The following is a 21436-nucleotide window of genomic DNA, read 5'->3' as shown; positions in this document are numbered from 1 at the left end:
CAAGGAAAACATTTTTAAATCATGGGAGCTGTGAACAAGATCAACTAGATATTTAAATCACTTTCCGATCAGCACTTTTCCTGTTGTTTAAACAGAATAAACAGTCCAAGTTCCCAGCAAAATCTCACAACCGATCAAGTATTAAAAGCTACGTACATTTATTCATTGTACCTCTAACTTGCTTTCTAGATGGCAGAAACATTTCTGCTTACTTCAGCAGTTCTCAAAACAGGTAACTAAAATCATATTGGTCTTGATAGGGGCTGGGAGAATAGACAGGAGCGGGGAAGGCTCAGCAGAGGCTGAACAAGGAGCTCGCTGGCCCAGCTCTGGACGTGTCCTGTGAAGCTCCATGTTGGGTTACTGCAAGCACATGCAAAGCCTGTTTGCTTGCAGAACTCCGAATGCTGACATCTGCCTCGGTCCTTCCTGCACCCGCTGATCTTCTGGAGCTGCCCAACACTAAACACGCTCAGACTGCCAAGAACTACAATGTAATGCAAAACTATTTCGCTGCCACAGGATACAGTGCATCTGACTATTATTATTTGTAAGCTTTTTTTATTGCTGTTCTATAGGAAACTAGAGAACTCGATGCAGAAAAAAAAAATACAACTGCACTGCCAACTATAATAAACAGTAATAAAGTTGAAGCACCATTAACTGCTATTCAGGCTCTTTAGTGTACTTAAAGCATTCCTCAAAATTATCCAACTGATTCCATACAATCTCCATTTACATTCATGTATTATTCAACAACAGTCCATCCAAAAACTGATTGCCATTGTGTACATCGTATGGAAAAAACTAACAGCCTGATTTTAAGAAGCTTAAAATCTCAGTTCATGGATTTTTTTAATATGTTTTCAGTCACTCCATTTCCACATGGTTGAAAAAAAACAGAATACTCAATTCCAACATTAATACCAGATAAACATTATGTTTATATTACTAGAAAATCTTTCTCGCAACACAGAAGTCCTGAGTATTCTAATATAATATATTCTAATACATTACTATGTAAGAAATAAAAAAATCCTGGCTATTTTAATACAAATTACAATGTAAGAATTTAAGATCTTGCTCAATGTAAGACACTAGTACAATGAGAAAACAGAGCTCCATCCTCTATGGTCATAACCCTTTGCTAAAAAGAGTTCCTAAAATACACTTTACCACAGCGATGTCTGGAGCTGGCTATGGAAACTTGGTATATTTAAATCGCAGCACAACAGGGAACATGAACTGTCCCAAACTCAGAGCTTTTTAACTGCTTGCCTGCATTTGCCAAATTGAACCGAGTTTTACAAACCCATTTGCTCTGCTGTATTTGCAGAGATAAGGAACCAAAAGAGAAAGGGTTAAGCAGCTGGAGAGCAAGCACAGCTGAGACCTGTTAAAATAGGTCAGGTTTACACAAATGTACCCAGAGGAGGGACTGGCTTGGAGTGAAAGCTTAGCCTCAAGTTAGGAATAAAAAATTATTCTCTTTACACCCCCAAAACTGGCTAACTTTCAGTTTCCCTGGATCTCTAACGTGGGAAGGGGGAACATCACTTAGGCCCATTTAGCCATTTCTATGAACCGTGTGTGCTGGCAGTAAGGCAAAGCTTAAACACAGAGGCTAAAACCAGAATTTCTATTTTCTTGAATCTATATTATATGATGAGAAAAACATACAAATACAATCATACTCTACTGGTTGAAGAGAGCTCTCTGGATATATACACAAATAATAGATCTCGGAATCCCAGAGAAACTACAGAACAAGAGTGATGAAGCCCTGCTAGTCACAAAAATACAAAAAAAGGGGGAAGGGGGGAGGTAACATGAAGACTTTAGTTGGGCGACCTCCCCCAAAGAAGTCACTACGACAGCATTTGAGCACCTCCTAAAGAAGAACAGCTAAATATGAAATAAGTAAAGCTGGCTTTAACCAGGGCTTTGTGCCAAAGAAATTCAAACTAGTCAATTTAAGTGTTGGCAGAAACAGTTCAAATGAAGAAAAAATTATTTCCTGGAAGGCGCACTTTAGCCAGACAGATGGTACTGGGCTCAATACTGAGCTACAAGGCCAATGATAATGAGGAGATCATATTATTAATCCTTTAAATTGCATTAATTATTGTTTATTACTGTTCACGAATTCTCCAAACAATATTATGTTTCCTTGCCTTAAAAATAATTCAATCTACGTAAGAAAATAGGAGTAGGAGGAGAAAGTAGAAAGAGAAAAGGTTACCTATATGTTTCTGAGTATTTTAACTAGAAAAAAAAGAAAGTTCTTAACCAGTCCAGAGAGATTCCAAGCAGCATTATTTGCTTATAAGCCAAAATTTCGCTATTTTCATTAAATGCAAGGTAAGCCTGACCCTGAATCACACCATTTTTCCTCTCACAATTTGGTATGGGTCTCGTTAACCTTTTTTTTTCCTCAGATCCCACTTCATAATTTCAGAGAACAAACCCCCTCCAGGTCTTCCAGTTTAGGCAAGACACGATCTTAACAGCGCAGAGTTTCTGTACTGCCCGAAGTTGCAGGGTCGAGCTCCAGCCAGCAGAGTGCTTTGGAGGGCTGTCAGCATGAAAATACCTCTGCTGCCACCCCCTGCCCTCCTGTGCCACCGAGGTCGCACACCCACACTGCCAAACCCAAGTCTAGAAATCTATGAGAGCACGAGAGCAATCTGATTTAATTCTGACATGCACAGCAAAATGGAGAGTTTATATCAAAATATTTGAAACAACGCCCTTGCCATCACTACGGAAATTGTGCTTTTACTATTTCTAGAGTTAACTTCTCTGCCTGCAGTAAAAATAACATTTGTTACATGTACTGAAGTGTTCCCAGTGCATTCTTGAAACTGAACACTGCAGGACATCGGACATGGGTCTGGTAACTGGACACTGGTTTTGGACCCACTGAAATGTGCTCTGGAGCCAGCACCCTTGGCCAGCGTTATTTATGAGAACATTTGGTAGTGTACCTGCAAGCTGCACGCAGCCCGGGTGCTCTTCAACTACACCCTAACAAATCTTCTCCCATGCACCAACAGACAATTCGATATCTAGCCTCTAAAATGAGCACCATTAGTACACCCGGTTTCATATGCATTTTCAGTCTGAAAAAGAAATCAATGTTTCAGTTTCAGCATAAATCAGTATTCGATTCTTTATTTTAGCAGTTTACTCAGGGCTCATCTCTAACTCACTGTACAAAACTGATTAACGTCCATGAGGCATTCATGTAATGAAAGTAAGGGCCACAGAAAAACAATTTAAAAATAAATAACCAACATCACTATCAAGTAATTTCATAGCATTGCTGGTTATTAGAAATGAATAATGATAAGGAAGTTTCTCAAAATCTATCTAAATTTATAGGCCTTGAAAAATTTCTCATAGTTGAAGCTGCTGAATATGGAAGTAAACAAGGTTAGCACCGATTGCACGAGTCTTCCCATAGACTTTGGCAGAAATTGACTTGAGGTAAAAAGATGTACAGAAAAATTATAGTTTAAATCACATTTTGGTTAGTAATCATTAACGCATATGATTCGTATTAGTGATTTTTAATTATAGAGTTCTAGTTTTGTAAACCACCTCAGGTTGTCAGAGTGCTGGATTACCTCTTGCATTAACTGATAACTCCTTTCAAAATAAAATTTCAGAAGTCCAGCATCAGACTTGTTCCAATTTGACATTTAATTCAGCGAGCCCAAATCCCTACAAAATAGGATCCAAAATTCAGAGCGATCACACCTACAGAAGTTATCTGTGGTCACATATTCTCCTAAAATGTACTATCACCTAACCAAATTTAACTAGATTATCCTCTGATGTTACAGGAGTTTGGTTTCAGTTGATTTGCTTTACAAAGACTTCTTTATGAGAAACAGACATTTTGGAAATGAAAATAAGTATTTAAAATTTTTATTCACAATGGCAGAAAATTTACAAAATCCAAAATCTGCATGTCAATGAATGCACCAGCTGCGCAGCAAAGTTAACTAGATGTGGAAGTTATTGTTTTAATTATAGTAATTCAAAGATGGAAGCAATTTTGTAAGCTTTAGCACTACCAACAACAGGGATAATTAGTTCTCTAAAATAGATAAGAATAAGTAAGCATCTGGTTCAACTGATTATTTTTTTTTCATGTTCAAGAATAGTTTAAAAGTTATTCATCCTAGAATAACTGGGGAAAAAAGTGTTATTATCCATGGTGTAGGTTTGGTGGTCTGCACATTCCTACAATAAACACTTCTTTTCTCTTAAGGAAATACAGTTACGCTCACTGAAGACTTGAAGAATGGAAGCAACAAGTCCAACAAGCAAGTTTTTAAAGATCGCAGACAGGTTCTCCATCACAACAGACACAGAACTACCCTCTTCTCAGTGTCACCCAGGAAAACAGCATATATTTCCTGTCATTAAGTCCCATGAGCAGGGAAACATCCTTAATTTGGATCCCTTCCTTGTTACCTTGTCCAGACTAAATGATTAAGGTTTCCTTCTCCAGTGCATCTCTAGACAGTCTTTCCCTGCCATCCATTCCTTTATAAGGTCAAATCCCAACTCCCATGACCTTGAGACTGGGTTGCAGTATTCCCATTTCCCCCATCTTATCGAAGAATTTAAAATAGGATTGAACTCTGGAACCTAAAGGAATTTAGCCTTAAAGAAAAATAACAACGAAAACCAACTGCATGAGTGCAGGATCCTCCTCCACAAGAAGCGTGTATGGACTAGTTACTACAACCATGATGACTACAACTACAGAAACACATGCAAGTTGTTCAACAAGCCAGGCTCTTCTCAAATTTGCATCGCCCGTTGTTTTGAAGTTCATGAGAGGAAATAAACTGGACAAATAAGTATTTTTTTATAACTGGACACTTTGCTTCAAGTTTTCCGGCTTGCTGTAGGTGACAGTTGTACCAGGCTGCTGCAGGCTCACTCTGTGTTCAAGGGTGTTTGTTCCATGCAGGATGAAAAGCTTCATCCCCCTCCCTCCTTTTTTTTTTTTAATGCCTATTTCATATTAATCCAGATATGTGCAATGTATGAGCTGCTTCAGAGGAAGAAATTTTGCACAGCATACATCTATGAGGTATGAGAAAGTCTTCTTGGAAAGTGAAGACAACTTCACTTTGCCATGAAACAAGAGAAAACTCCTGCCCGTATGGTTGAAGCCTTTCCCTTCTATATTAAAGAAAGATGTTAAGGGGTGTTCCCATGCCTCATGCTGGTACCAGTAAATTAGAGTCACTGTGCGGATGACTGGAAAGATGTGAATTCTACGAGACAAGAAGCACGGAGATAAACGATATAGTCAACTTGTGAAGTGTGGGCTGCACTTCTGTACAGATATCCAAAGAGAGCACGGGGGGTAAAAAACATGAAGAACATCTTTTTTCATAATGCCACACATTTCAGCATGCTAACGAACATATTAAATCAAGTGAACAAGGAGTCAAGCAATGGAAGACTTACAAAGCATGTGGTAAGTTGGATGTAGACTGGTTCTTTTAAGGAAAATTAACATCTTAGTACTTAGGAATTAACTTATTGCATGAAAGACCGTTTTCCTTTCATCTAAAACAAGTTATATGTTGGATAAACCCTTCTACTTCTTCATTTAGAGCTCTAATTCAAGAAGCAACATCACCTCAAACTAAGCAATTACGAAAGAAAAGGCTAAAATTGCCAGTTAACACCAAATTTATGTCTAATTTGCCTGATGTTTGAGGCTGGTGCACACCTGCTTACACCATGCTCTATAGTCCAGACCTTTTGCATTATTAACAACATAGGAACAACTCTGCAAAGCCAAACAAAATGAAATGTCACAACAAATTACAATGACTGGTACAGCCATTCTCAACTAAATCAAGCCACTTTATTCTGAAATATTCCTCCCTCGCAAATACACTCCAAACCTATCTTCGTTCTTACATGAAAAGTAAAAAAATAAGAAAAAAAATCTGATTATGGAAGAGATGCCTCAGAATAAATATAGACATATTTAATGGGAGAAAACTTACACTGACCTTCTCAAGCATTACTATCTCCTACTTCACTTGTGTTATGCATTATACTGCCATGAAGTTACATCACAAAGTGTGAAAGGATGAGTTAATGAAAACTAAGCATAACTGCATACTGTCATTTCCCATCTCCTCCAATTCTATTATTAAATGCTTCACGTAGCATAACTGCTTTTTAAATAAGTCTCTACTCGGCAACTCTCACAGAAGATAGTTTATCACATTTTTTTCCTCCAAAACATCCAAGCAAACAAATTCAAGAATGAAATGACAAAGTGATTTTATATTGTTTCAAATCTTTTAACTGTGTAGCTTACAATGATATATAGGTGTGTATGTCCCATTCTAAACACTCTCCCCAAAGATGCATCCAGAAAACCAAGCATACGAGCTGAAAATTAAACAGTTTTCCAAGATTCAAAAGTGAGGAGGTTTAATATTAATCTTGCACAAAAAAAAATATGAAAAGGCACTTGGTTGCTACGTAGCACACAATGTGAACAGTTCTCTTTATTTTGTTTCAGAGCACTATCTTAGTTTAAGTATCAAAAAAGGTTACAAATTAGCTCTTTACCAGCTAATTGCAGCTTCAAACCTCAGTGTAAGGATAAATTACGTATCTAATTAAAAAGCTATTCTAACAATACATTATTTTGGAAATAATCTCCAAATCAGACTGTGTCAATGGAGTTACCTTCTCTGCACAGAACACAGATTTTCACAAGGTAGAAAATACATACATACATACAGTAGAGTAATAGCCAGGGTGGGAGCATTATGAACGTAAATGGGACTAAGATGTTTGCAATTAAATTATTTGCCAAATCTTAAAAACACATTCTGAAGTTTAGACCAACAAAATCAATACACTTTTCCTGCGTCAAATACTCAAATCAAAAGGTGATCTTTTCCCTAAAAAAAAACAGCATCCAGGGTTTATTTTCTAGTGATGATTCACAGCCAAAAACTTTTCAATAGATTATACAGAAGCTCATAAAAGATGATGTGCCAACGATACCTTTGTAACTACATATTTTCACAACTCAATGGAGTCAAATCGCTATTCCTCTAGTTCATACAAATTGTCAGGTCTGACCGGTCTTAAATTATTGCCAGATAGGGCAAATGCCAGAGCAGACACTACTACAAAGGAAACCCTACTACAGACAGAGCATGGGAAATGAAAAAAAAACAGTATTTTTTAAATATATATATACACACACATATATGTGTGTGTGTGTGTGTCTGAATGCTGCCCTCCCTCCAAAAAAGGGAATGTAGAAATACTTGTGGTACAGCAGACTGCAAGCTGAATAGGCTTAGTCCATAGGTGGAAAGCAAATCTCCCTGTTCGTCAGCCAGCAGCATCCCTGGTTTGCACTGAGGACTCCGCGCTGCTGGAGCTGACTATTCCCAAACTGTAGTTTGGAAGAGGTGGAGAGGCCGTGTGCTCTCGTCAGCTCCCCTGGAAAGGTTTTGCCCTGTTGGTGAGACTCATCTTCCCAACTGTGGAGATTAACAATAACAACCCTACTGAAGAGATTCAGGTTTTGTGCCTGCTTGGCAGAATTTTCTGTTTACGGCATGCTTTCATACTAGCTAGAACTACAATCCTACTTTGGCTTTTAGGCAAACTCTGAGGCTAATGAGTGCTGGGCCATGCTTCCATCCCTGGTGCTACTGCTATTTAGCAGACAAGCCTTACTTATCACCATCCTCAGTTCTCCTAAGGGGCAAGATGGACAACATCAACTTTCCTAAGAACCATCCAGCGTATGTAACTTACAAGCACTTTCCAATCCATTAGAGTACAGAAAAGCCTGAACAGAACATGGCACCAGATCTGGACAAACGTGCCAGAAGAACAGACACCAGGGAGAGTGTGTTGTTAGACACACAAATCCACTTCCCAAGTCCTCATCTACAACCAATTCCTCACCATTTCAGGTAGCTTTGGGTAAAATCACCATCCCTCAATTTTTCACTTCTACATGCTTAGGATACAAAGGCTTCCTAGATACTTTGGATTTATCTCAGAAGCCAAAGTGACCAAAATATCTGACCTTTAAAAAAAAAAATCCATCAAGGTAAGCTGCAACATGATGCTTTGCACCACCGGTACATCAACTCCTTCATCCCTCCGACATTTCTGACCCATGCATTGCTCCAACCATTGCCTGTAATGAGAACCATGTTCTTTTATCATACTGGGACTGCAGCTCCCCCTTTTTGCATTTTGCAGAGCTTCAATATAAAAAAAAAAAAAAAAAAAATTATTGAATGTGTAAACCATTCACAAGTTCATCTCCTATAGCAAAACATAGTAGATAATGAAGTAGATCCAGAAAATCAAAGTCTCGGTCTTAATCTGCCTACCTTACAATGGTACTTTCAATTTATATTTTTGCTTTTAATCTAAAAGGTAAGAGTTTACTTTGTATTTTCATTATAAAAGACCCTCCCCTTTCTAAAGTAATAATGTTTCCTGACTCTTAGCAGCTTTTTACAAAACAAAACAAAAAACCAAATATTCAGCAGCATCTCAGCAACATGTCTTAATAAGTATAGGTTGCTTCTAAAGACAGTCTAATGAAGAAAGGTTCTTTTTTTCAAGAGAGGAAAAACACTTTCTGTGAAAGCATTAAAACATATGTATGTATGCACACACACACACACAAACATTCAGCCCCCAAAGCCCTTCAAACAGAAGCACTGAAAACAATTTGCCGCTCCTTATATTTGCACACACAAATATGGGAGAAAAATCCTCAAAAATATGTCTATAAAATACAAGCAAAGTCTGAGGTTGCTAAGGTAGGCTGATAATAGTCTAATGGACATATTAGAAAAATAACCAGGCTTAACAAAACTGTAATCTCAACAAGTAAGCTACAAAACTTTTGACATTTGTTCAGGACTAAACTGTCTTAGAAAGGGACATGCCGTGCTTTGCCCGTCTGGACTCAAGAGGGGCTGAACAGAGCTGTTCCCCACCAAAGCAAGATAAAGGTGAGACATGCATGCCAGCGTGCTGCTTTAATCCAAAACAAACATCGAGAAAATACATATTGCTCAGTTTGTTTCCTTCAGCTTTGTGAAAAGAAATGCTACTTGGGCTGCTTCTAATCAATACACTCATTGAATGACAGAGAGAGAAAAAGGATACCTAGATAAGAGTTGGCTCTAAATGTCAAAGAAGTTGACAAACAGGAGCTAGAGTTCTGTGGACATAGAAAATGCTCAGTGTAGCAAGTAAAACTAGTATAAGTTTATGTACACCGATACACTACACTTGCAAATCAAATATCCAGTTATTTGGTCCTTACTGGAGGCAGGTCTGTCAATAAACCACTGTCTCAGATAAAAACAACAAACTTGGAAGACATGAAAAAAGACTTACAAAAACACATTAGCTAACTATAGTGCAGTGTGTATCATATCAAATAAGCAGCCTACTTTAAAATAATAAGAAAATATGCCTGTAGAAGGCATTTCAAGTTAATGGAGCAATGAAACCACAAAAAAGCAGAACAAGAGGGGGAGGCACAGGGTGCAGATCCCACCCTGGCACAAAAAGCAGCCCCCAGATCTCCAGCAAGGGTAAGTTTCTGGAACAATCAAGCCTGATTACATGTTAAACCTCATTCTTTTGTGTAAAGCTTACTTGCTATCTGAGCCAAATGTTCATTATCCAATTGCTATCAATTTTTCATAAAAGGATGGTCGTTCCAGTTTAATAACTATGCAAACGCACAGAGAGATACACACACACAGAGTTTTGAAATTTTAGGAGCATGAAGCTGAAACAATCATTCACAAAACTAAGCAGAAAAAACCCACAAATATTAAAAGCCACAAGCTGAGAGTTAAAGCTTGCTGCAGTTCTGCCATCGCCTAAGAAAGTATCCTTGTTTTAAAAGCTATTCTACTTAAGAAGGTTGAAGATCAAAATCAAAATCAATTCCACTTACAGTAAGATGGTGGAGAGCAGTAAGTACAAATACATGAATGTATCAAAAATAAATGGATGGCAGCAGTGATGACAAAAAGGAATCATAAAAGAAAACAGCAAAAAATTAAATCCTAGTAAAATCACAGAGCCATAATTTACACAGCTATTAAAAAAACAGATACCTAATAAATGTACCTCTTCTAAAATTGGATCAGAAGGCAAATGAAGAAACCACTAAAAGCTTTTTCAATGCTTTATGTGCTTGTTCATAATTCAAGGAACAAGATACAGGTAAGTAGTATTTTTTACAAATGACACGTAACAAACTTCACCACAAACTCACAAGCACAGGCAAACATGGCCCAAATTTTCTCTGAGACAAAGTGGGGAAAGACAGGTCTGTTAAATAAAATTAGCCTATTTCTGTATAAATAACAGATTGTTGTAAAATACATTTCTGGGAGCCGGGTATTGTCATATCCCAGCTTTCTCACCATACCAGTTCTGCTCCACCATGAAGTCTGAAACCAGCATGGCCAGCGTGAAACGAAACGAAACCCAGGAAAATTGCAGAAAGTACAAAAATTAAGATACACAGGAAGACAAATGCAAACACTTACGGAAAGCCAGGTCTTCAAATTCCACAGCAATCATGCTTAATTTAAATTAAGTCTGCTAATTATAACATATTAATTTTCCACGCAATCAAGACTGGAACAAAATTAAAGGACAGGAAAACATACGATATACTGGAAATAAGTCATCTCAAAGGCCACCACAGGATTCAAGCTAGTCTCATTAGAGACCAAATATTCAGGGAAAGACTTCTCATATGTGCTTGCGGAACACTTTAATCTACAAGAGGCTCACGTTGCTGTGGGTCCCGGTGGCTCTCCTCTAGTACATGCTCACTGGCAGTGTCTTGTGATACTAAAAGTAACTCCTTCAGCATCAAACAAAACATGTGAAGTGACATTTACATCTTCTATTAATTCTGAAGTAGTTTAAGAGATATGCTTAGTTCTACGTAAACACAGCAGGCGGGAAGAGATATGGGGAGTCTAATGCGAGCATCATATTGCTTATGTAAGCATAACATTTGCTTAGATTTTCAATACATGACTAAGCATTGTCTTCATACAAAATATCAAAGTCGAATACTGACTCCTCAAACTTGAGGCATTTTGTGGAAAAGATCACAATTTATTAAGCTTACAATCTCAAAACATGTCCAATTTACAGCACAGCATTGCCTAAAATGTTAGCCAAAGAGACTGGTATCAGATGGCTTGGATTTCGTATCTGGCATAAGGATTCCTCCACACAGGACTCGTAAGCATTCCCCTTCTGAATTCCAGTTCTCTGGACCCTGCTACCTTCAGCTGATGTAGTACCAAAAGCAAGCATGCCAGAACAGTCTTTAAAACTAAAGTTTTAAGAGGCTTGGAATAAACTGAGTTTTCACTACTGCAGTGCTTATTATTTTATCTACAAATCTACTCTAAAGAGCACTTAGGTATTACTCTGCAGTTCTTAAAATAATAGCAAAAAAAAAAAAAAATAGGGCTATGGACTGTGAAAAACTATTCAGGGAATATCTGATAATTAGCTACCAGTGTAGAATCAAATCACTTCAGAGGTGTTTTCCTTAATGCTTTGAAAAAAAATGTGTATTTTCTCAATATGGTAACTGAGATGGTTGTCAATACTAAGTGTTCAGCACCTGGTCGAAACCTAAGTCATTTGCTTCCAGATAGATGTATGGTGACAGAAGTTGACATGTCATATGCTGTTTCTCTCAGTTCCTTAAATAAGGTTGCTTTTTATAAAAAACATTTTGCCCTAAGGTGTACAGTTCCTTGTTAACATCAGCATTCAGCTGCCATTAAGAGAACAGTAATCCCAAGTGCACTGGAGAACATCTCTCTTAGTTTGCTCCTCACCACAACCCAGCACCTCTTCAGAGAAGAACAAGGACCTGCAAAGAATAACGTCACAGCATGGGTAAAGGCTCCTCACAACCAGAAACATCTACAAGTCCATCCCAGAGCTTTAAGCTGATGGGCGCGCCGGATTTAAAATTCACTTATCAGAGACAAACAACAGTTGAAATAAGCAGATGCACAGTCTTTGTAAGGATTCCAAAACCCAAATGTGTCAACTTCAATTAAACACAAGAACTGCACATTTCCAGGCCAAACGCCTGCCAGTATGTAGTTTTTCTGTCTCATTTTCCATAGTAGCACTGATCTCAGTGTCCTCTGTGAAGTTCAATTCCTCGTATCTCTTCTGAAAACAGTCTCTTTCCCCAATATTTTTTTGCTTGCTTAAAACATGTGTAAAATTATTTAATATTCAGCAGCCTCCTTTATGAGGAGGATCCAAATAATTCATGAAATTGTCCACGATTTATGTGTTGCTTGGTTTGCTCTCCACAAAAGTTCTGACTTGAAAAACTGGTTTGTCCTGGGCTATAGCCAAGTGTTCATACAAGAGAGTTTCCATCTGAACAAAGAGCTTTCAAGCCTTAAAACTTCAGTGTTAACCCTGTAGGACACTTTGAGTTTTAGTCTAGAAGGGAAACAGCCAACAGTATTGAAAATGAATCTAAAATCTGATTTACACAGACAGAATCCCAAATAAACTAGAAATTACAAACAATCCAAGTGTATTCTCTGAATCATTACACTTATTTTGGATATTAGGAGGACCCTCCTTCCATTCATGGCACACCAGTCACTTTCATTGTATTTAAGCAGCACAAATATCCCATAATGGAGAGTGTACTAGAAGCTCCCCAAAACTCATCCATTAGTGAGCAAAATGCCCATTATGTTTTCATGCAACCCAAAAGACTATTCTCACAAAGAGCTTTTCAGAAGATAAGGTAGAATTTTTTTCTCCCCCCAAACAGTGGTTTTGTCCTAAGGCCATATTGAAATAGTAGCAAAAGTAATTTGAATGAAATTTCCCCTCCAATTAGGAGTGTCAGGAGGCCATTTAATATGCTGAGCTAGGTTAAAAATTGGAGCTAAGTATTATCAAAAGCATCAGATTTCCAGGTCTTTCACATCCTTCCCAACATAAGGGAAACATTTTTTACTTTATTCATTTGAGCAAGGAAATGTGTGGCATGACAGCTGTCGCTTTAAAGTTAATTATAGCATAGACTCACGTTTTTAAGATTAGCTTTATGTTACCACAAAAAAGTAAGTATTCTGCTAGCGTCAAATTAATTGTTTTTCTTCAGAGTGACAATGTATATATGGAGATGGTGGCATCCTTCTGACACACACAGCTTTTAATGTCAATCTAGATGAATCAGCATAAAAAAGACACTGAATACATTTGAAGGGATATGTATGGACTCACTGTCTAACATGCTCCTGTTACGGTAGCTTAAAAGTTAGCACGAATACACCAATGCATCAGAAAGCACCATTTACGTGCTCTTGGCCGCCTGATTATTTCCCACTCACTCATTTATGTCCCAGTGAAAGGTGGTTTCTCTTATTGTTTGTGAATATTTCAATAATGAAGAGCATTTTTCTTAGTTACCAAGGAACTGTTCATAATGAAATATAATTATTTCCATAGAATCACTGACTTTAGAGGTGTCTTGCACCTCTAAATGTAAAACATTGTTTTACACTTTAAGGGTAGTTAATTCCTGTGATTGGTAACACATTACCAAATTACTGCATCACTGATGCCCTTTCACTGAAAGGAAAAGAGAGGAAAGAGAATTAGAGCATCAGTGACAACTGTGGACACAAAACCAGCATGTCTTTCCTAACAGAAATCTACCTTTGTCATCCCCTAGAGTTATTTTTCAAGTCACTTCAATACACAAATCTCCCCTGTCTTAACTTTGCAAAAAGAAAGTCATTACACAAAGGTGAAATTATTAAAATCCACAGCCACAGCCTGTTCGACCCAGACAGGATTAAACTGCTGAAAAAATGAGGAAACATTAGAAATCATCATTCTAAGTCAGTTTTTCAAGACCAACAAACATCCACTTGCACAATTCTACACTGCTATTAATAATAGCAAATTGCAAGAGTATATTCAAGATATGCCCAAAGCGCAAAGAAAAAAAAGGATTTAAAAACAGAGACATTTAATTTAAATACATCAGAATGATGCTTGATCTTTCCATAATCCAATTTCAATAGGTAATGCCTCAGTACAGCTGATAATAGAATACCAACCCCACGTGCCCTTTGAACCAAGGAATTCTCATATTTCTTCTATAGTTTAAAATCATAAATATTTATACAGAACCAGTTTGACAGGTAAATCTGATTTATGTTTACATCACCCCTCCCATGACAAACTTATGTATTTACAGTTTGCTCTTGACTTTCTCTATCCTTTGGGAATATGCTCAAAAAGAAACAATCCAGCCACTTTGACCAGAGGAGCAGATGGTTCACTTTTACAGTACCATTAGCTGCAGCAAGAACCCCACCGGCTGCACGAGAGAGCTCATTTCAACATAATGTACCAAGGAGAAAGACGAGTCCTTCCCATTTGCCTCCTAATGTAGGAAAAGCCATATGGGAGTGAAGCCCTTTAGGGTTTTTAGTATATATCAGAAGCCATCATTATAGAAGAACGTGCCATATAGTCAGAATACCACTCGTAACCCACTCTTGCAATGCAAAAACAAATTAAAACCTAAGAGAAATCAAAGGTGGAGAAGCCCAGAATTAAGAGCACATAAGCTATCACAAATGCAGTAGGACTATACATAAGTTTTACAAACAGATCAGAGGAAAATTGTATCAAGTATTTGACACAGCACAAAATTCTCTGCTGCTAAAAATGCCCACGATTACAATGCTACAGAAGAAATTTAAATTGCAGTCATAATTTTTGAAAGTAAGAAGTTTACTAAGAAGCGAACATTATGCTTTGAAAGGGGGCCAATTAAAATCAAAAAATATTTATTCATTTAATAATATGCTACTTCATTCCAAGTGCCCAGATGCCACGATCCTGAGAACATGAACACACAGAAACACCCAAGTCCCGGCACTGCAACGCACAAGATGTACAGTGACCGCTCTCATAGCCCAGATACTCTTGGGAGCAAAGTTACTACATACGTGTACACATGTTTTCAGGACCAATGCCCTGGGCAAGAATCACAGTATAACAGTGTGTCGTATGAACTAGCCGATTTATCACAATACATGTAAGACCAGCCCAACCTGCCTACCCATCTCCCCCAAGACGGAAGGCAAAGAGCTGGCAGGCCGCCAGCAGAGCACAGCAGAAGGTGATATTCCCGGCAAACTGTCACACATGCTCAAATATTTCATTTCTAAGGCTGACTGAAGGCTGTGGTTTCCGTGCTGTGCGAAATAGGATTTCCACCACATGACTTCGTGCAGCTCCTCTCTGCTATGAATCCTCATAGAGCTGTTCGATCATTTTGAAATATCTAATACTCATTTATGTGATTAAATCAATAAAAAGTCATCTCTTTTCCATTAAGACGCGCAGCAGATTTACAGATCAATTTCTTTCTTCTTTTACTTCAAATACTAAAAATAAATAGAATTGTAAATTTTGAGTAGGAGTTTTCTGAGAAAATATTGCACTTGAAACCTTGTTAGTATCTCTCAAATTGTTTCAGTCCTTGATGTCTCATTTTAAATTCAAGATGGCACACTAACAAGGTATTGAAAAATAAAGATACTTTATTTTTGTTATGAGAAACACGCAGGTGTTCACTCTGTACGGAAGTCCATGACTGTTGAATTTTTACAAAATACTACTTTTTTGCACGCAAAACACCGTCTAGAATGGAGCGAGCTTTAGAAAAATGAAGTTCTGCAAGCAGGAGGAATAAACAAGTTGCTCCCTAAGCTGCAGGTCTAACACAGGTTATTTTCTTACAGAACAGTGTCCTCCTTCACCAAAGCCCCCTCTCCCTCACCTGCACTAACCCAACTCCGCTCCTCCCGGCTCTGCCCATCTCACCTTGCTCTCACAGTGAGACAAGTCTCATTATACCATGCGGCTTCCACGCTCACCAGTTGGCGGCCAAGAAGCATCTGAAAGCCAAGTCCTACCTACCTTATCCTTTGGAAACAGAGGCACAGGACAATAACTTGCCTCCCTTTCCTCTCCCCAGCCAAGTTCAAGAAACCCGTAAGAAAATACTGAGCTTTATCTCTACCACTTCTGTTCCTCCATCAAACCACTGCTGCAACCGCTCAGTAAGTTTGAAAGTTACTGCTGGGAGCAGAGAGATCAACACACAACCGGAATCTCAAGGAGCTCTTTTCCTTTAAAACCCAGGCTAAATACAACAAAACTTGTAGTTGAAAAGAATAACATCTCTAATGCAATTCTTTGCAACTAAGATCTAAGTTTATTTACAAAATCTTTCTTCATCATGAGTAAAATTTCTAAAAATCACTAACTTTGATAAAATTTAAACCACAAAAGTGGAATGATAGTAGGAAATAGAGTGGCCTCCCAATATAGTTCTATTTAGAAGCTACAATCCTCTAAAAAAGATGAATTTCATTTCTGATAGCTGATGAACAAAATTCACCCTAAAAAAATCAAGTCAAAGCTTATATTCTGAGTCTTACATAGATGTTTAACTATATCAACAAATCAGCTGATGAGAAATTCTGATACTAGCGGCAACCGTTTACTCGTAAACCTGAACATACTGCTTTAGTTGGGATTAACTACCTACCATACTCACCAAGTCTACTCCTCCAGTAAGTTTTCAGGCTACATACGTTAAGCTCCACAGAGCACCTGATGAGCAATAATTATGTTGATATTTCCCAGTCTTGAAGGGATACCACTGTACTGCATCAGATCTGACATTGTTCATTAGTTCACACACTTCAATGTGATTTTATCAAAATCCAGAGAGTAGTGTGACTACGAACGCTAATCCTATTGACTACTAACATTAACATATTTACATCTCCCAGGAAAAAAAAGCTAAAGGTATTAAGAATGACTTAAAATTTAAGGTTATGCATATCTCTAAGAAAACTATGTGCTCTAAGTCAAAATATTTGCAAGCCCTGCCTAGTGCTGCCTATATCATCATAATACTGCTTTGCTACTTTGAATACTAAAGCGTATTGTTCTCAGTAAAGCTTCTATCCATCATTTTGTAGAAACACCTTATCACATTCACATAGTATGAGAAGCAAGGAACAATGCATTTAAATTAATACCTTAAAGAATGATCAGTGGATCTGCACAGTATGATTTTTACAATGAATACAATTACAAATCATTAAGAAATTAAGAAATCGTACCTAACGTACTAGGAATATGAATTAATCTGTAAAAAAAAGAAGAAAGCAAGCCTAAACAGCATTAAAACAAGTAGCTTAGCAAAACATCATAGGAATTACTTGCAAAATCCTTAGATTACCTTTTGGATCGTCTCAACATGCTGGTAGCCGGCAGAGAGAAATTGGACAGCACTGTCCAAAAGGAGTCAGACATGATCTTTAAAAGCTTTCATTGCTGGGAAAATACAGCACAATCAAGCCACTAGCAATAAATAAGGAACTAAATAATACCAGTGACAGAGCCAATGCAAATTCCCTGTAGACCTTGCAAGCTGTTCCATTAATGTGAGACAGGCAGGCAAGCGTACATATTGCTGCTGTTTCCACTGCCTCCGTTTTCTTCCGACTCCATCCCTGCCTCCCTCCCTCCACCTTAGGAGGCAGTGCAAAATGAGATATTTATTCCCTTCTTCATATATACACTCTAAAACTGGAGTTTGTTGTATACACAGCATGCATGCTTTATATACATCTCTCTGTGTTCATCCAATACAATCAAAAGATTTTCAAGCAAAAACATAACTGGGCTCTGTTTGCAATCCTGAATAACCCACAGCTTTTAAGCTGTGTCTGCACAGAGAGCACCACTTAATGCCTAGTTTGTGTTTTTATTTTGAAATGGTGGTCCTTCTGCTTCCTAACTACATGAGGCACATCAGGGGCATTTTGCTTATTTTTTTAATTAAACTTCCATCTTTAAACAAATCCCATCTTTTATCTTAAGTAACCCAAGTGGATTTTAAATTTTAAAAAAAAGCTTACAATGCCACCTAAGATCAGTTTAAAAACAGAAATCCATTCTCCCCCTGAAGTCAGCCGCACCACATACACATCAGTCACAGTAAACACGAACTCCTACGTAGCACCTGGTGCCCACAAAACAACTCAACCGGCTGAATTCTGACAACAAAACGCAAGCGGGACTCGTGTGATGCACATCAGAGGTTTCCCACACACACCCTGCACATCAGCCACAAGTTCACTTTTCCCTCTTTGTGCCTGTAGAAACTCCTTGCCGTGTTTTTGCTTTTTCCAGGGTCTAAACAAAACCTCATTGTAGCTGCCCTTTTTTATTTATTTATTTATTTCAATATGCAATCTATTTTCTTTCTGTTGTGGCTTTTTTAAGCACTTCTGCCAGTAGGAACGCTAATGACATTCTCATATTTCAGCCTTCTTGAGTGGCTTTTTATCACAGACATGAGAAAGATGACAATCAACAGCTGGCACTGCCTTCCATGCACCATACAGCCCTTAAAAATTATACACAAATGTCTGGGAGAAAGAAATCCCAGTAGGCTCCCTTCAGCTTTCCACAGAATCACATGAAAGAATTAGATGGTCTTCATAACTTTCCATTAAACAATGGCACATTTTTAATATATACGTTTATCAGGAATCACAGTATCTGATTCAGCAAAGCATGCCCTTCCATCTGAGCTTCAGAACAGGGAAATGTGATTTTGCATGCTGCAGGAACGGAATCTCTGTTCAACACAACCATCTCTTCTAGTGCTTTTAAACATTTGTATCAAATTAATCTAAATCACATTGTGGTTTGATTTCACAAAGTTAATTTAGAGTACCACGAGACAAAACTCTGCCACTATCTACTACTGATGAGAAAGAATAAACACATTCATTTTTGTATCCACATAATAACATATACCAATAAAGTGTAGAAACTGAAGAACATCATTTTAGCATTATATTCAGGATATTATGTGACCTTCCAATTCCAATAAACCCTGGTTTTGAAAACGTATAAAAATACTCAGATTTACTCTGTCAGCTAAAACGTGAATTGAAATTCCCGAGCAATAATGGGGGAAAAGTAGTGCTCAGTTCACTAACAAAATAAACCCATCACAACAAAAATAAATTCCAGACGGCTTACAGTTAGCAAATAAAATCACAACCAGCTAAAACCCCTAAATTTATATTCATTGTGCTTTTTTCAAAAATGATTGAAAACTCAGCAGTTGATGACCTGTCACTCATAATATCACTGTACTCAGCACCAGCACTTTCACATCTCTTACAGGAAGGACACAAAGAGGAGAAGCCATTTTAGGAGAACGCTCTCCATGGGCATCAGTGACTGACTGCTCTACGGCAGCGTTAACCCAGTGAAACTCTGTCCATCCTCCGCTGCTCTTGGGAAATACAGGGCACCCCAAGCAGGACAGGGGGAACGGGATGTTTGCTATCATCTGACACCCGTCCGTCCACCCATCTTGCTATTTAACGTGGTTCTGCAGAGCACTTACCCAAGAACTGCAAAAAGCACTTTGGGAATTATATAACACTGGTTCACAAGCAGCAGAAATTTCTTTAACACTTCATATTCCTGCTTTTCAAAATGCGTGTTCCACATGCCAATAGCAAAACCTAATCTTGCAAATCAGCACCTGCAAAGCGCTTATTTTGGGACTGTCCCCAAATGTTAGCTACAAAGAAGTTCAGAGTACCAAAAAAATGTAAAGACACCATACTTGGAGATGCAGTGTTTTTGCTAGAAAAACAGAACACAATGAAACCATCAAACATCTTTTAAAAATATGTCATGTCTTAAAATACAACACTGTCAACATTTGCAGAATTCCCTTTAGTTGTTACAAATGTATGAAGCAGAAGGATTTTCTCATATCTACAATGACAAATGAAATCCTTCTAAGGAACTATATTACTGTCTCTGCATGATAAGCAAAAAATTTTGCAAAATTAGGACTAAAAACTTCTCACTAGTTCAAAAATATAGCCTGCATATCAGAAAGCATGTCAAGAAAAATAGCACACTCGCACAAATAGGTTACGAGGTGAGTTTTCTATTTTATTTAGCTCATAAAAACATTAGTATGTCTTTGTGAATTCCCGATCCTGAGCTATTCTGAGCCTGAAGAAACTGCTTTCCTCACAAAATTCTTCCACTTGCCTTTCAAGATATTCAGTCTCCATCAATCTCCCTAATGCACCTTCTCCACTTCATGCCCAACTTGTCCTCAGAAAAGACCACCTGCAGAACTTTTTGGCAGCTCCTGTGATGATGGAGTATTCCTCTGCCGACCAAATGTGTAGTTTCCAGGGTCCTCCTAATGACACTGCATCCACTGGACAGTTATAAATAGCCAATGTCAAGAACTTCCCCAATTTCTCATCTTTACCATTACCAAAGTAGGACATTAATTAAGCCTGACATTAAATGAGAATGCAATTAGGCAAACAGTTCCACACAAAACCCATTACTTTCTGGACTTCTTTCATAGCAGCTACATTTATCATTAAATAAATTCACTTCGTACAAGACCACCTTCTTTTAAATAAAACCTGTCATTTAGAAGTAAGCTGAACTCCTTGTAAAGTTTGAAGTGGTACCAAGGAGATCATTGAGGTCCATTTTGAAAAAGAATATCCCAAAGGTCAAACTCTTGTAACTGACCACATTTTGAGTTAACTATATATCAAGAAAAGTTCCCACAAAATATTCTTGACTATAGTTTTAAATATTTCAACCAGGTTAAAACTTGTAGTAGTCCAGTAGTTTTCAAATGAGGATAGTTTTCCTGTGTCACATTATGGTAAAGGAAAACTTATAATGGAAACCAGCTGAAATACTAATTGGAAAAAACCTACCTCTTCCTAATTATTCAATTACTTGAATAGTTACGTTGTATTGTTTCACATAAATACCTGATACTTAACTTTTTTGAATGTCACAGAACTTTTTTGAATAGCCTTAAAACCACAAATTATTCACTAGAAATATCCAGAAATTAAAAACTGTTTTACTAGCAAAGCTAAATTGTTTGGAGGAGTCACAAAACAGAAAATACATTCCTGCTCTATAAAGAGAATATCAATGTTATTTTAAACTGCAAATGGCATACCCAACAAGCACAGAAAATTACTCTACTATAAGTAAGTGTAAGTTAACGCAGATGAGCTGAAGAGATATCTGCTCTATATCACTAACAATATAAAACTGTATAACATGTAAAAGCTCCAGCAGAAAAATTTGGTCTTTCAACACAAAGAAAGGAAAAAAGTTCTTCCTATACGCTTCTATAAAAAGGAGGGTTCCTTTAAAA

General features: G+C 37.6%; 1 protein-coding gene across 2 annotated transcripts in view; it reads right to left on the bottom strand.

Moving 5' to 3' along the window:
- The window catches only part of MAST2 (microtubule associated serine/threonine kinase 2), a 146499-nt gene that overhangs the window by 71906 nt on the left and 53157 nt on the right, over nt 1-21436 (bottom strand). The window lies entirely within an intron of this gene.

The sequence above is a fragment of the Aptenodytes forsteri genome, unplaced genomic scaffold, assembly GCF_000699145.1.
Source record: "Aptenodytes forsteri isolate BGI_AS27 unplaced genomic scaffold, ASM69914v1 Scaffold119, whole genome shotgun sequence".
Lineage (NCBI taxonomy): Eukaryota > Metazoa > Chordata > Aves > Sphenisciformes > Spheniscidae > Aptenodytes > Aptenodytes forsteri.
Note: the sequence above shows the minus strand (reverse complement) of the source record. Positions and strands in the feature narration are given on the sequence as shown.